The following is a 13,964-nucleotide window of genomic DNA, read 5'->3' as shown; positions in this document are numbered from 1 at the left end:
TTTATCCCTCCCTCCCCCACTCCCCTTTGGTAGCCATAAGTCTTTGACTCTATTTCTGTTTTGTAAATAAGTTCATTTGTATCATCTTTTTAGATTCCACAAATAAGTGATATCATATATTTGTCTTTTTCTGTCTGACTTACTTCACTTAATATGGTAAACTCTAAGTCCATCCATGTTGCTGCAAAAGGCATTATTTCATTCTTTTTATGGCTGCATAATATTCCATTGTGTGTGTGTGTGTGTGTGTGTGTATGTGTGTGTATATATATATATATATATATACATACATACCACATCTTCTTTATCCATTCGTCTGTTGATGGACATTTAGGTTGCTTCCATGTCTTGGCTATTATAAATAGTGCTACTATGAACTTGCATGTATCTTTTAAAATTAGAGTTTTCTCTGCTATCCCTCAATTTTTTTTTTTTTTTTTTGGCCATGGTGCAAAACTTGCAGGATCTTAGTTCCCGACCAGGGATTGAACCCAGGCCATGGCAGTGAAAGCACCGAGTCCTACCACTGGACTGCCAGGGAACTCCATGGTTTCCCTCAACTTTGAAAAATCTTATTATACCCTTTGGTCTACTGTCAGGACCAGATGGTACGCATCTTGCAATGCTATAGTGATACTGTAGCTAGAAATTCATTCTCTGTTCCAGCTTTCATGGAATACTAATACCAAGCTACAGCAGTTAAGTATATGTAATATCTCAGAAGGACCATATCTGGCAGTGGAGCATCAAACTTGATCATTTTCTTGAATTAAACAAGAAAATGTCCCCAAGTTGTTGAACTTGGAAGAAAAAGCCTGTGCGTCCGGAGCCTGTGCTCTGCAGCGGGAGACACCACAACAGTGAGAGGCCCGCGTACCAAAAAAAAAATAAATCTGAACCCATTTGTCTCTGATATTCCAATCAGAAACCTCTCATATTAGTAGTTCTGGAACTAAGTCTTAGTGATGTTGACATCCCCAGAATGCTCAGAAGGTGGCCTTATGAGCAGCAGTCTACTGAAGGCTCCTTGTTCATCCTCCACATTTGAGTATTATTGAATGGGAGCAGAGAGAATTGGAAGAGGAAGATGGCTAAATCAAATTAGTGATCAAGAGGATAGAGCATGTGTTGGCTTGAGTAAACTTCTGTGGGTGGTTCAAGGAACAGAAGGTAGGGCTGGGATAGGTCCTAGACCAGGTATAGCATGATTATGCCAAATAGAAGGTGGCTTCTAGTTGTTTTTAATAACAGCACATGTTTGTGCCTGGCTGTGTCTGTCTCTTAGGAGCCTAGATATGCTTCAGTGCTCTATACTTCCAGGTTGTGGGTCCATGTGCTAAACATTAAGTACTTTGAGGCTTTGAATCTTTGATAAAATAGTCATGAGTTCTAGCTCATCACCATCCAGGATACCACCTTGTTCTACCTGGTACCAACTCAGTACACAATATAGGATTGCTTAGCAGTGGGTTTTCTTTGTCATCCAGCAAGTTGGGTGTGTCATCCAGGACCACCATATACAGCACTGTCATGCATATGAATCAAGACCATGTTTTTTCCCTGTAGGTAATTCTCATGTATCAATTACTTCAGTTACGACTCATTTTCCTCAAAATCAGCTTTATTCTAAGATTAAATCAGCTTGTTTACTCTAAAGATTGAAAAGTAAATGATGTCTTCATTAGCTCTCATGTCTATAGCCTTATCAGACATCATGACAGCCAAGAAGCAGAGGGTGACAGTCCCTAAGATTTTGCTTCATAGAGCAAATGCGGAGCAGTGCCACCCAAGGGAGACTGGGGCCCAATTCAAACACATCATTAGGTGTTGGTCCAGAACTTCTACTTGTGTGTGGCAAAGTTGAGCTAAGCTTCTTAATTAAGTCTTGGATTTGTAGAGCCTGAGGCTGTAACCACTTTGAGACTCCTTCCTCCCTTTGCAAGACTACCAAAACCAGTAATGGTATGAGGGAAACCTCCAATAGAACATGAGTTCTCAATAAAATTTCACCAACTAACAAGACTAACAGTGTGAAAAACAGACTCAACAAATAAAAGATGTTTACAGAAGCAACAGAGATTGGAACAACATGGAAAGAACTTAAAAGTAACAGATATTTAATTTCCTCCAACAAAAAAGGAAATGGCAATTGTTTAAAAAAAAAAAAAAGAACAAATTGTTGTGAAAACCTGCCAAATGGAAATTTTGGGGGAAAAAAGCCCACCAAAAACTATAGTTAATTTAAAAAAATTCAGTATATTGGGTGAATCTCAGGTTTGGACCTAGCAAATATCAGAACATCAAGAATAAAGAAAACATCTTAGAGAAAAGAAGTTTACAGATAAAAGAATGAGAACTAGACTGATAGACTGTTCATCAACAGTCTTCAATACCAAAAGAGGGAGAAGGAAAATTAGTTTACATGTTATTTTTTTATATAAATTTATTTATTTTTTTGCTGCGTTGGGTCTTCGTTGCTGTGCACGGGCTTTTGCTAGTTGCGGCGAGCGGGGTCTACTCTTCGTTGCGGTGCGGGGGCTTCTCATTGAAGTGGCTTCTCTTGTTGCAGAGCATGGGCTCTAGGCGCGTGGACTTCAGTAGCTGTGGCTTGTGGGCTCTAGAGCGCAGGCTCAGTAGTTGTGGTTCACGAGCTTAGTTGCTCCGCAGCATGTGGGATCTTCTCAGACTAGGGCTCGAACCCGTGTCCCCTGCATTGGCAGGCGGATTCTTAACCGCTGCACCAACAGGGAAGTCCCTAGTTTACATTTTAAAATCTATGACCAACCAAACTATTGGCTAAGAACATGAGGATTAGACATACAAATAACTGAATTATGCCTAATAAGTTGCCAGCTTTAAAACATGTAACAATCTACTCTAAAAAGCAAAATATAGTAGTGGAATATATGTTTAAAAACTGTCATTTTTTAAAGTCCCCATTTGCAAGGAAGCCATATTCAAGGATTAAGGAAGATTTATTAAAAGTGTGGTAAGTTAGTTCACTAGTTTTAATGAGTGATATTTGAATATAGTTTAGTCTTTTAACAACTCTACATAAAAGTTTAAAGTTCATTTTCATCTCTTTGCCTTTCAGTATTAAAAACTAGATTAGAATATTAGTAAGAGATCAATCTGGAAATGAATTTGTCCATTTGTCCACAGTAATGAATTTGTCCATCCTTTAAAAGAAAAACTACTGGGAAATTATTATGAATGTAGAAAGTCATCATTTTTACCCAGTGCTGGACTTTCGGTTGGGGGAATTCCAAAAAGTGGCAAAGATACTTAGTACTATACATATAGTGCCCTCTCTGTCATGTACTTAATAAAATATCCAGGTAAAGAAGTTTCTGAAAGTTGTCTTCAAATAAAAGGGTAAAAGGTTTCCAATAGCCAAGAAATAAAAGCAACTTTGAACCAAGAGTAAGGTATAATTTTTTCCTATCTTCAAATTTAGTCCATATGATCTTTTCTGGCTTTACGAAACTCTGATCACTTCTCAACAATATGTGAATTCAGTGCATCTATCAACTAAGATATTATTAAGTATCTGTCTTCTTATGTCTGGGTCTAAATAACTCCCCGGTTATATAGTGTCTCCAATTTGAGTCCAAAATCATATACCATATTGGCCAAAAAAGAACTGGCCTCCATATTTTCTGTAGTTGAAAACTTCCCTGGTTCTGACATGAGCTGCAACTAAGCCAGCCAAATACAGAGAAGTCTTGATCAGAATTCTTTGCCTTTTCTCTGATCTTCATGAAAATTCAGCTAAGTATGAAAAGAAGAAAAAGAAATCTGACCAAAGAGCCAGATTCAGTATCTCTATAAAGTACTTAATGAGTGAAAGGAAATACTGTCTTTCCCCTGATTAGTAAGGATTCGTGTATTTCACTCTCATACCTAAAATAACACCATTTTAATATGATTATAACTTTATGTGTGATTGAAGACATGTCAGTATTAAATTTTTTTGTTTTTTTTTTTAGTCATTAGGGGTTTAAAATTTTTGAGCTGTAACTGACATGTAACACTATATTAGTTTCAGGTGTGACAATGATTTGATATTTGTGCATATTGCAAATGATGACATAAGTCTAGTTAACATCTAGTTAACAACATTCTTTTTCTCTTTTGAGAATTTTCAAAATATTTGAGAAACTTCAGTTCTCTTTCTTCTAGTCATGAGTATTCAATTTCTGGAAAGTTCTATGCCTCTGGATGAGAAAATGCCTATGAGGAGAAATTTTATTTTTTCCTAATCAGATTTGATAATTGGAGACTAAATATTTTGTACTTTAAAATAAGGTTTTTTTCTATTTCATTCAAAATAGACATAAAAATTGATGTTTGGTTGCTTCAAGAGTTTATTCTTAGTTGTAGTTAATTTAGACTTTCACAGTGATATCGCTCTCTCCCCTTTAGAACTTCCCATTCTTCTAATCTTCTTTTAATTACTCTATAGGAGGTAGAATGCTGATGTGGTTGGGCAGTGTTTATCCCATAAGGACCATACATAATCCTAAGTCATGTCAGGTTGAAATCTGAAGGAGGGAACTAAGAGAGGAAACAAAGAAAATATTTCCTTCATATATCACCATATAAATGCCAAGTAGATATTAATTTTTTTAAAGTAGGATTGGATGGGACACCACTTTTGCTATAAAGCATTTAGAGAACATATATACATGTACTTTCTTGAAATTTTTTTAAAATGGCCCTCAGGTTGATAATACTTACATCTCAGAAGTTAAAAAACAAATTGTCATTCCACCAGATGCTTATTAAATAATCTTTTCATGCCAAACGAAAAAGCACGATCATTTGTTCAAAATGCCTATCTTTAATTTTTTTTTCTCAGTCATCCATCATAAATACACTTTAGGCAAATCTAGGAGTAATCTGACCTACATTTTTTGTCCATTTTTAGCCAATATAAGCATATACAGTGTTGGAATATTTATTGCAAATGTCAAAACAGAAAATGAATTATATGTGTAAGATTTATTTGCGTACTAAGCCCCTACAGGATGATACACCTTAAAATGGTACATATTAAAACATTTTTAGTTATCCACTTCATTAACCACAGACAAAGCTGCTTTAGGAGTATTATAAAGAATATTACCTGACTATATTCAATAGGGTAAATTATAATATTGGTGGTTCAGAACTCTCTCTACATTGCTTTGGATAGAGAATTTGAAATAACTACCTTAAATAAACCTATTTGAAATCATCATTAAAAGATAATGCATTTATTTTTACTCACCTATTAGAAAAAGAAAGAGGCATTAATACTGGATTGAAAAGGTAGGAAGTAGATCAAAAAAGAACATGCAGGGTTAACTAGACAGAAAGTAAAATCAAGATATAAAGAAAATACTATATCAACTCAAGAGCCTTGACTTAAAAGAAAGCATTCGTAGCCAGACAACTTTCTGATTCTTCTGTTAATGAAACCTACGCTATTCTTGCAATTGCCTTTTTGCACTAGTCCTGCCCAGTGTCTTGAACCAGACCACTAGGGAGAATCGGCTTCAAGACGTTCAACTCATTGAACCCGGAGCCTCCCGTCAGACACACCTCGTACTGGTAGCTCTGGGACAGGGTCCCCGTGCCGCTGACGTCCACCAGGTGGCCTGGAAAGTGGCCCTCGGGCACCGAGCAGCGACCCACCGAGGTCGCCCCGCCCCTCCTGCACAGCCGCACCGCGACGAACACCAGCACCGAGAAGACGAAGAGCGACGACACAGACGCCAAGGCGACCACCAGGTAGACGGTGAGCGGGGCGGTCGGGGCCGCGTCCGCCGCTTCCGCTTCCGGGGCCGGCAGGTAGGGCCGCGAGAAGCCGTTCACCAGCAGCACGTGCAGCGTGACGCAGGCCGAGAGCGGCGGCTCGCCGTTGTCCTTGACCAGCACCACCAGCCTGTGCTTGGCCGCGTCGCGCTCGCTCAGCAGCCGGGCCGTGCGCACCTCGCCGTTGTGCGCCCACACGCCGAACAGCCCGGGCTCCGTGGCCTTGAGCAGCTGGTACGACAGCCAGGCGTTCTGGGCCGTGTCGCCGTCCACCGCCACCACCTTGGTCACCAGGTAGCCCGCCTCGGCCGCCCTGGGCACCAGCTCGGTGCAGAGCGCCGAGGCGTTCTGCAGCGGGTACAGCACGAAGGTCGCGTTGTCGTTGTCGTCCGCCACGAGCACGCGCACCAGCGCCTGGCTGCTGAGCGCGGGCGAGCTGCGGTCGGCGGCGCCCACGCGGAACTCGAACGCCCGCAGGGCCTCGTAGTCCAGGGACCTCAGGGCGAACAGGTGGCCGTTGTCCGGGTTGATGGACACCAGGGAGGCCAGGGGCACGTGCGCGTCGAGGGGCGGCAGCAACGAGTAGGTGACCTGGGCGTTGGCGCCCGCGTCTCTGTGGCGCGGACGCTTCCGAAGTGCAGGGCGGGGCTGTTGTTCTCACGGACGGACAGGGTGTAGGAGGTCTAGGTGAAGGCGGGGGCATTGTCGTTGACGTCGGACACCAGCACGGTTATGTTGTGCTGGGTTTTCAGTCTCGGTGTCCCCATATCTGTGACGGTGATGGTGATGTTATATTCGGATCTTGTTTCTCGGTCCAGGGCTGTGTTTGTGACTAAACTGTAAAAATTCTCAACAGAGGGTTTAAGAATGAAGGGAAGATCATCTTGGATGGAGCAAACCATCCTTCCATTGTCTCCAGAGTCAGGATCTGAAACGCTGAATACAGCAATTACAGTCTCCTGCAAGTTTTCTGGGATCTCAGTGATAAGCGTTGACATGGTCAGTTCCAGCGGGTTGTCATTCAAATCCATCACTTGGACAAACACCACACAACTGCCAGAAAGGCCCCCACCATCTGTCGCCTGAATATTTAATGTATAAGTCTGAATAGATTCAAAATCCAGTTCCTGTGTTAAAAGGAGTTCTCCCGATTTTGCATTTAATCCAAATGTTTTCCGAATATCCTCAGATGCTTGGGAAAGTACATAAGATATTTCTCCATAGGTTCCAATATCTAAATCTCTGGCAGAGACAATGGCAACCTGGGATCCAATGGGGCTGTTTTCTAGGACATGCGCCTCATAGTGCAGCTTTGCAAACTCGGGGTCATTATCATTGATGTCTAAGACTGCAATGTGGATTAGGGCGGTCCCAGACCTGGGTGGAATCCCGCCATCCAGCGCTGTGACGGTTAATCTGATCTCAGGCTGTTCCTCTCTATCCAGTGCTTTGTCCAGCACCAGCTGTGGTAATATTGTGCCGTCGGCACTGTCTTGTAATTTAAGATGGAAGTGGGAATTGGGGCTGACTGTGTAACTTTGGAGACGGTTGCTTCCTACATCGAAGTCCTGGGCACGCTCTATTAGGAAAGTAGTTCCAGGAGTGATACTTTCTGAAATTTTCAATATTATTTCTTTGTCTAGGAAAACTGGAGAATGATCATTTATGTCCCTAATCCGTAGCTCAGCCTGGAAAAACTTCAAGGGATTTTCCAGTAACATCTGGAAAGGTAGTTCACAGGGCTCGGTAGGGCCACACAGCTCCTCCCGGTCCAGTTTCTCATTTAACAACAAATCCCCGGTCTGCCTATCAAAATGCAAACGCATTTTTTTCCCTTTGGAAACGACCCGGGGGGCCCGAGCAGCTAGATCATCTACCTCCAACCCCAAGTCTTTCAACAGATTGGCCACAAAGGAGCCACTGTCCATCTCCTCGGCCACTGAATAACGCCTAGGCTCAGAGCCAGCCTGAGCTATGCCCAGCCAAACAAAGAATATCAAGACTTGCCTTTGTTTCAGAAAGCATTTCTTCCTCTCTCCTGCCTCCATCGCACTCTCGTCTCCCAGCAAACTTGACCCAGCTCGGATTCACGTTGTCGCTGATCTATCTCCCAGTATCACTCAGACACTGGGATAAGTGGAGATGCCTATGGCCCTGATTTCCCGGAGCAACTGCCTTAGAAAGCCTCCTTTTCCTGCTTGCTTCTTTAGCAGAGCATCTAGCTAGAGGAACGCAGACTGGTAGCTTTCTTCCTTCTACTTCTAATGCTGCAGCGCCACCCAGCGTCCTTTCCGAGTGTTTATTTTTATCAAAACATTAAGGAAATCCCAATCCTTTCTTTCACACTGATGGCAAACTAAATGGAATATTTTCAAGTAGTGTCTCTCAATGTACCGAAGTAACAATAATTCCATATTAACTAAAATCCAGTCCCTAATAACTTTTTAAAATTATCCTTCCATTATCCTCCCCCAGTTTTCTTCAACTTAAATAAGAATTCATATTCACACTTGAATTCCTTTTATAAATGCACTTATTTTCTTAACCACTTGACATAAGGAATGTCTTAGAAAATTTGTTTTTAAACCAAGTTTCATGATTGTATTGGTGTTACATCTGTTTATTCTAGAACAGTCCCCTGTATTTTATTGATATTGAATTTTTTGAAGTGTCCAGATCAGTTGTCTTATAGGTAAACAAAAGATAAAAATAGCTAAGGCATTGGTACTTGTGACTATAAATTAACAATTAGCTATGCTTCAGAAGAAAAGAAAACACTACTGAAGTTAGAGCAATAAAACAATAACTATAGCATTATTCAGAAAGGGGGTGTTTCCTCTGCTTTCTACCCAGAGCCCAAAAAGCAAGAATGCCAACGGTCATAGCTATCTCCACATACTATCTTGTTCTTAGCTTCAAAGAACCTAATTTAATTGGAGATAAGGTGATGTTAAAGAGATGTATCTCCCGTTTCTCTGTCTTGCATTAGGTTGGCAGAATATGGGGATTTTTTTTTTCACATTCAATGGAAAGAAAATTCTGGAAGGAAGGACCAAGGCATTTTTTTTTTTATTCCAGAGTTCTGAGATAATCCTTAAAGAGGTGAAGTCTTCTTCTGGAAGTACTTGTAGGATGAGCAGGTAAGTGTCAACATCACCAATTTTATGGAATTGTCATCCAACATCTTTTACATGAAGAAAGGTATTTCTGAAACTATTTCCTATGTAAATTGCCTGAATGTTTGCCATGTAGCCATGAAGTTGCCTGGTAATTTTCTTGCAGTGGATGTTTATAATGCACAGATATGAGTGGTATTTAAAATGTGTGATGAGTACGCACCAGAGATTGGAGAATTCAGTGAGACTGGAAAATTCAGTGAGTCTGGAGAATTCTGTGAACAGCTCCTTAATATACTGAGATTAAATCTTGAGCAGGCTTTGACAACCAGGTTGCTGAGGAGCATGCATCTCAAAGGTTGCCATTGATTGTCACGATCTGGACCTTAGGAGGTCTGCGACTAGTGTTGATACCTACCATTTTCTTCTGTGAGAGTTAAACTTACCATAGGTTGTTCTTCATCCAGTGATTTTCCCCCAAGAATGGGCAAATTACTCACCCCACTATTGCATCGCATATTATTGTGAAATTAAACTCCCTGTGTGGTTTCCAATGGTGGAAAATTCGACCAAATCTCATGCACATCCCCATGCACATTCTGAAACATTCACAAGAATTTTTCAAAGGGGCAACATCTCAGATTCATAGATTTTTCTCAGAAAACAAAAAAGTTTACAGGTAATACTTGGAAATGTATAGTTTCTATAGGTCTGGCTTCCTATTCGGGAGGAAAGGCTCTTCTGTGGGTGTATCTAAAATATTCTTTGATCTCTTAATAGTTTAGATCCACCCACAGAAGAGCCTTTACTCACGAATCTTTGGTCAGTTTGGAAACCACCTTGCTCAGGTCTGTCCGCCCGCCGCTACGCAGACACTCCCCTTTCGGCTGCGAGGCCAAATCTCCAGGAACCGGCTATAAAAAGCAGCCTTCCTTTTCCTGGACTGCTTACGCTACGCCCAGGAAGAAAAGGAAAACTCACCACTTGCCTTTTTCTGCTAGATTTTCTCTCAGTTTCCAGCATAGCCTCTTTGACTGCGTTGTCTTTAATGAAAGAAGCCTTCGGAAGTCTTCCAGTAGGGATAACATCAACATATATGTAGTTCCTATTTGCTTGAAGAAAGGTCTAAAATCTCAGCTTGCTGCCGACGTTTTCCAAGGCGCGTCAACCCCCAGCCCCTCTCAGTTTTGTCTTTTGTAAAATGGAGTCTGTGGCAAGCGCCTGGCTCCACCTCCATTTTTAGCCTGCAGCGCCGCCAGGCGTCTGAACTGAAAACCTGGTTTGTACAGCGCTTTCCCTCAGAAACTGTCAAAAAACAACAAAAAAAACAAAAAAGTGTTCGTGTCACGTGGTCTAGTGGCACAATTCTTACCTCCTGATAGTTTAAATTACTTCTCCGACTTTTGGTTTAGCTAATTACAATTTTTAATTAGTATACGGTTTTATTATCAGCCCGCTGTACAATTTCTTTTTTTTTTTTTAAACATCTTTATTGGAGCATAATTGCTTTACAATGGTATGTTAGTTTCAGCTTCACAACAAAATGAATCAGTTATATATATACATATGTTCCCATATCTCTTCCCGCTTGCGTCACCCTCCCTCCCACCCTCCCTATCCCACCCCTCCATGCGGTCACACCGCACCGAGCTGATCTCCCTGTGCTATGCGGCTGCTTCCCACTAGCTATCTACCTTACGTTTGGTAGTGTATACATGTCCATGCCTCCTTATTGCTTTGTCACCGTTTACCCTTCCCTTCCCCATAGCCTCAAGTCCATTCTCTAGTAAGTCTGTGTCTTTATTCCTGTTTCACCCCTAGGTTTTTCATGACATTTTTTTTTCCTTAAATTACATATATATGTGTTAGCATACGGTATTTGTCTCTCTCTTTCTGACTTACTTCACTCTGTATGACAGACTCTAGGTCTATCCACCTCATTACAAATAGCTCAATTTCGTCTCTTTTTATGGCTGAGTAATACTCCATTGTATATATGTGCCACATCTTCTTTATCCATTCATCCGATGATGGACACTTAGGTTGTTTCCATCTCTGGGCTATTGTAAATAGAGCTGCAATGAACATTTTGGTACATGACTCTTTTTGAATTATGGTTTTCTCAGGGTATATGCCCAGTAGTGGGATTGCTGGGTCATATGGTAGTTCTATTTGTAGCTTTTTAAGGAACCTCCATACTGTTCTCCACAGTGGCTGTATCAATTTACATTCCCACCAACAGTGTAAGAGGGTTCCCTTTTCTCCACACCCTCTCCAGCATTTATTGTTTCTAGATTTTTTGATGATGGCCATTCTGACTGGTGTGAGATGATATCTCATTGTAGTTTTGATTTGCATTTCTCTAATGATTAGTGATGTTGAGCATTCTTTCATGTGTTTGTTGGCACTCTGTATATCTTCTTTGGAGAAATGTCTATTTAGGTCTTCTGCCCATTTTTGGATTGGGTTGTTTGTTCTTTTGTTATTAAGCTGCATGAGCTGCTTATAAATTTTGGAGATTAATCCTTTGTCAGTTGCTTCATTTGCAAATATTTTCTCCCATTCTGAGGGTTGTCTTTTGGTCTTCTTTATGGTTTCCTTTGCTGCGCAAAAGCTTTTAAGTTTCATTAGGTCCCATTTGTTTACTTTTGTTTTTATTTCCATTTCTCTAGGAGGTGGGTCAAAAAGGATCTTGCTGTGATTTATGTCATAGAGTGTTCTGCCTATGTTTTCCTCTAAGAGTTTGATAGTTTCTGGCCTTACATTTAGGTCTTTAATCCATTTTGAGCTTATTTTTGTGTATGGTGTTAGGGAGTGATCTAATCTCATACTTTTACATGTAGCTGTCCAGTTTTCCCAGCACCACTTATTGAATAGGCTGTCCTTTCTCCACTGTACATTTCTGCCTCCTTTGTCAAAGATAAGGTGACCATATGTGCGTGGGTTTATCTCTGGGCTTTCTATCCTGTTCCATTGATCTATATTTCTGTTTTTGTGCCAGTACCATACTGTCTTGATTACTGTAGCTTTGTAGTATAGTCTGAAGTCAGGAAGCCTGATTCCTCCAGCTCCATTTTTCGTTCTCAAAATTGCTTTGGCTATTCGGGGTCTTTTGTGTTTCCATACAAATTGTGAGATTTTTTGTTCTAGTTCTGTGAAAAATGCCAGTGGTAGTTTGATAGGGATTGCACTGAATCTATAGATTGCTTTGGGTAGTAGAGTCATTTTCACAATGTTGATTCTTCCAATCCAAGAACATGGTATATCTCTCCATCTATTTGTATCATTTTTAATTTCTTTCATCAGTGTCTTATAATTTTCTGCATACAGGTCTTTTGTCTCCTTAGGTAGGTTTATTCCTAGGTATTTTATTCTTTTTCTTGCAATGGTAAATGGGAGTGTTTTCTTGATTTCACTTTCAGATTTTTCATCCTTAGTGTATAGGAATGCCAGAGATTTCTGTGCATTAATTTTGTATCCTGCTACTTTACCAAATTCATTGATTAGCTCTAGTAGTTTTCTGGTAGCATCTTTAGGGTTCTGTATGTATAGTATCATGTCATCTGCAAACAGTGACAGCTTTACTTCTTCTTTTCCGATTTGGATTCCTTTTATTTCCTTTTCTTCTCTGATTGCTGTGGCTAAAACTTCCAAAACTATGTTGAATAAGAGTGGTGAGAGTGGGCAACCTTGTCTTGTTCCTGATCTTAGTGGAAATGCTTTCAGTTTTTCACCATTGAGGACGATGTTGGCTGTGGGTTTGTCATATATGGCCTTTATTATGTTGAGGAAAGTTCCCTCTATGCCTACTTTCTGCAGGGTTTTTATCATAAATGGGTGTTGAATTTTGTCAAAAGCTTTCTCTGCATCTATTGAGATGATCATATGGTTTTTCTCCTTCAATTTGTTAATATGGTGTATCACGTTGATTGATTTGCGTATATTGAAGAATCCTTGCATTCCTGGAATAAACCCCACTTGATCATGGTGTATGATCCGTTTAATGTGCTGTTGGATTCTGTTTGCTAGTATTTTGTTGAGGATCTTTGCATTTATGTTCATCAGTGATATTGGCCTGTAGTTTTCTTTCTTTGTGACATCCTTGTCTGGTTTTGGTATCAGGGTGATGGTGGCCTCGTAGAATGAGTTGGGGAGTGTTCCTCCCTCTGCTATATTTTGGAAGAGTCTGAGAAGGATAGGTGATAGCTCTTCTCTAAATGTTTGATAGAATTCGCCTGTGAAGCCATCTGGTCCTGGGCTTTTGCTTGTTGGAAGATTTTTAATCACAGTTTCAATTTCAGTGCTTGTGATTGGTCTGTTCATATTTTCTATTTCTTCCTGATTCAGTCTTGGCAGGTTGTGCCTTTCTAAGAATTTGTCCATTTCTTCCAGGTTGTCCATTTTATTGGCATAGAGTTGCTTGTAGTAATCTCTCATGATCTTTTGTATTTCTGCAGTGTCAGTCGTTACTTCTCCTTTTTCATTTCTAATTCTATTGATTTGAGTCTTCTCCCTTTTTTTCTTGATGAGTCTGGCTAATGGTTTATCAATTTTGTTTATCCTTTCAAAGAACCAGCTTTTAGTTTTATTGATCTTTGCTATCGTTTCCTTCATTTCTTTTTCATTTATTTCTGATCTGATTTTTATGATTTCTTTCCTCCTGCTAACTTTGGGGTTTTTTTGTTCTTCATTCTCTAATTGCTTTAGGTGCAAGGTTAGGTTGTTTATTCGAGATGTTTCCTGTTTCTTAAGGTAAGATTGTATTGCTATAAACTTCCCTCTTAGAACTGCTTTTGCTGCATCCCATAGATTTTGAGTCGTCATGTCTCCATTGTCATTTGTTTCTAGGTATTTTTTGATTTCCCCTTTGATTTCTTCAGTGATCACTTCGTTATTAAGTAGTGTATTGTTTAGCCTCCATGTGTTTGTATTTTTTACAGATCTTCTCCTGTGATTGATATCGAGTCTCATAGCGTTGTGGTCGGAAAAGATACAATTTCAATTTTCTTAAATTTACCAAGGCTTGATTTGTGACCCAAGATATGATCT

The 13,964-nt window shown here is 40.3% G+C and overlaps 1 pseudogene; it reads right to left on the bottom strand.

Moving 5' to 3' along the window:
- Positions 1-2,269: 2,269 nt before the first annotated feature.
- LOC132597103 (protocadherin beta-2-like) lies at positions 2,270-8,325 on the bottom strand (annotated as a pseudogene).
- Between the last annotated feature and the right edge of the window lie 5,639 nt (positions 8,326-13,964).

This window comes from Globicephala melas, chromosome 3, assembly GCF_963455315.2.
Source record: "Globicephala melas chromosome 3, mGloMel1.2, whole genome shotgun sequence".
NCBI classification, from domain to species: domain Eukaryota; kingdom Metazoa; phylum Chordata; class Mammalia; order Artiodactyla; family Delphinidae; genus Globicephala; species Globicephala melas.
The sequence above is the reverse complement of the archived record's forward strand: the minus strand, read 5'-3'. Positions and strand labels throughout refer to the sequence as shown.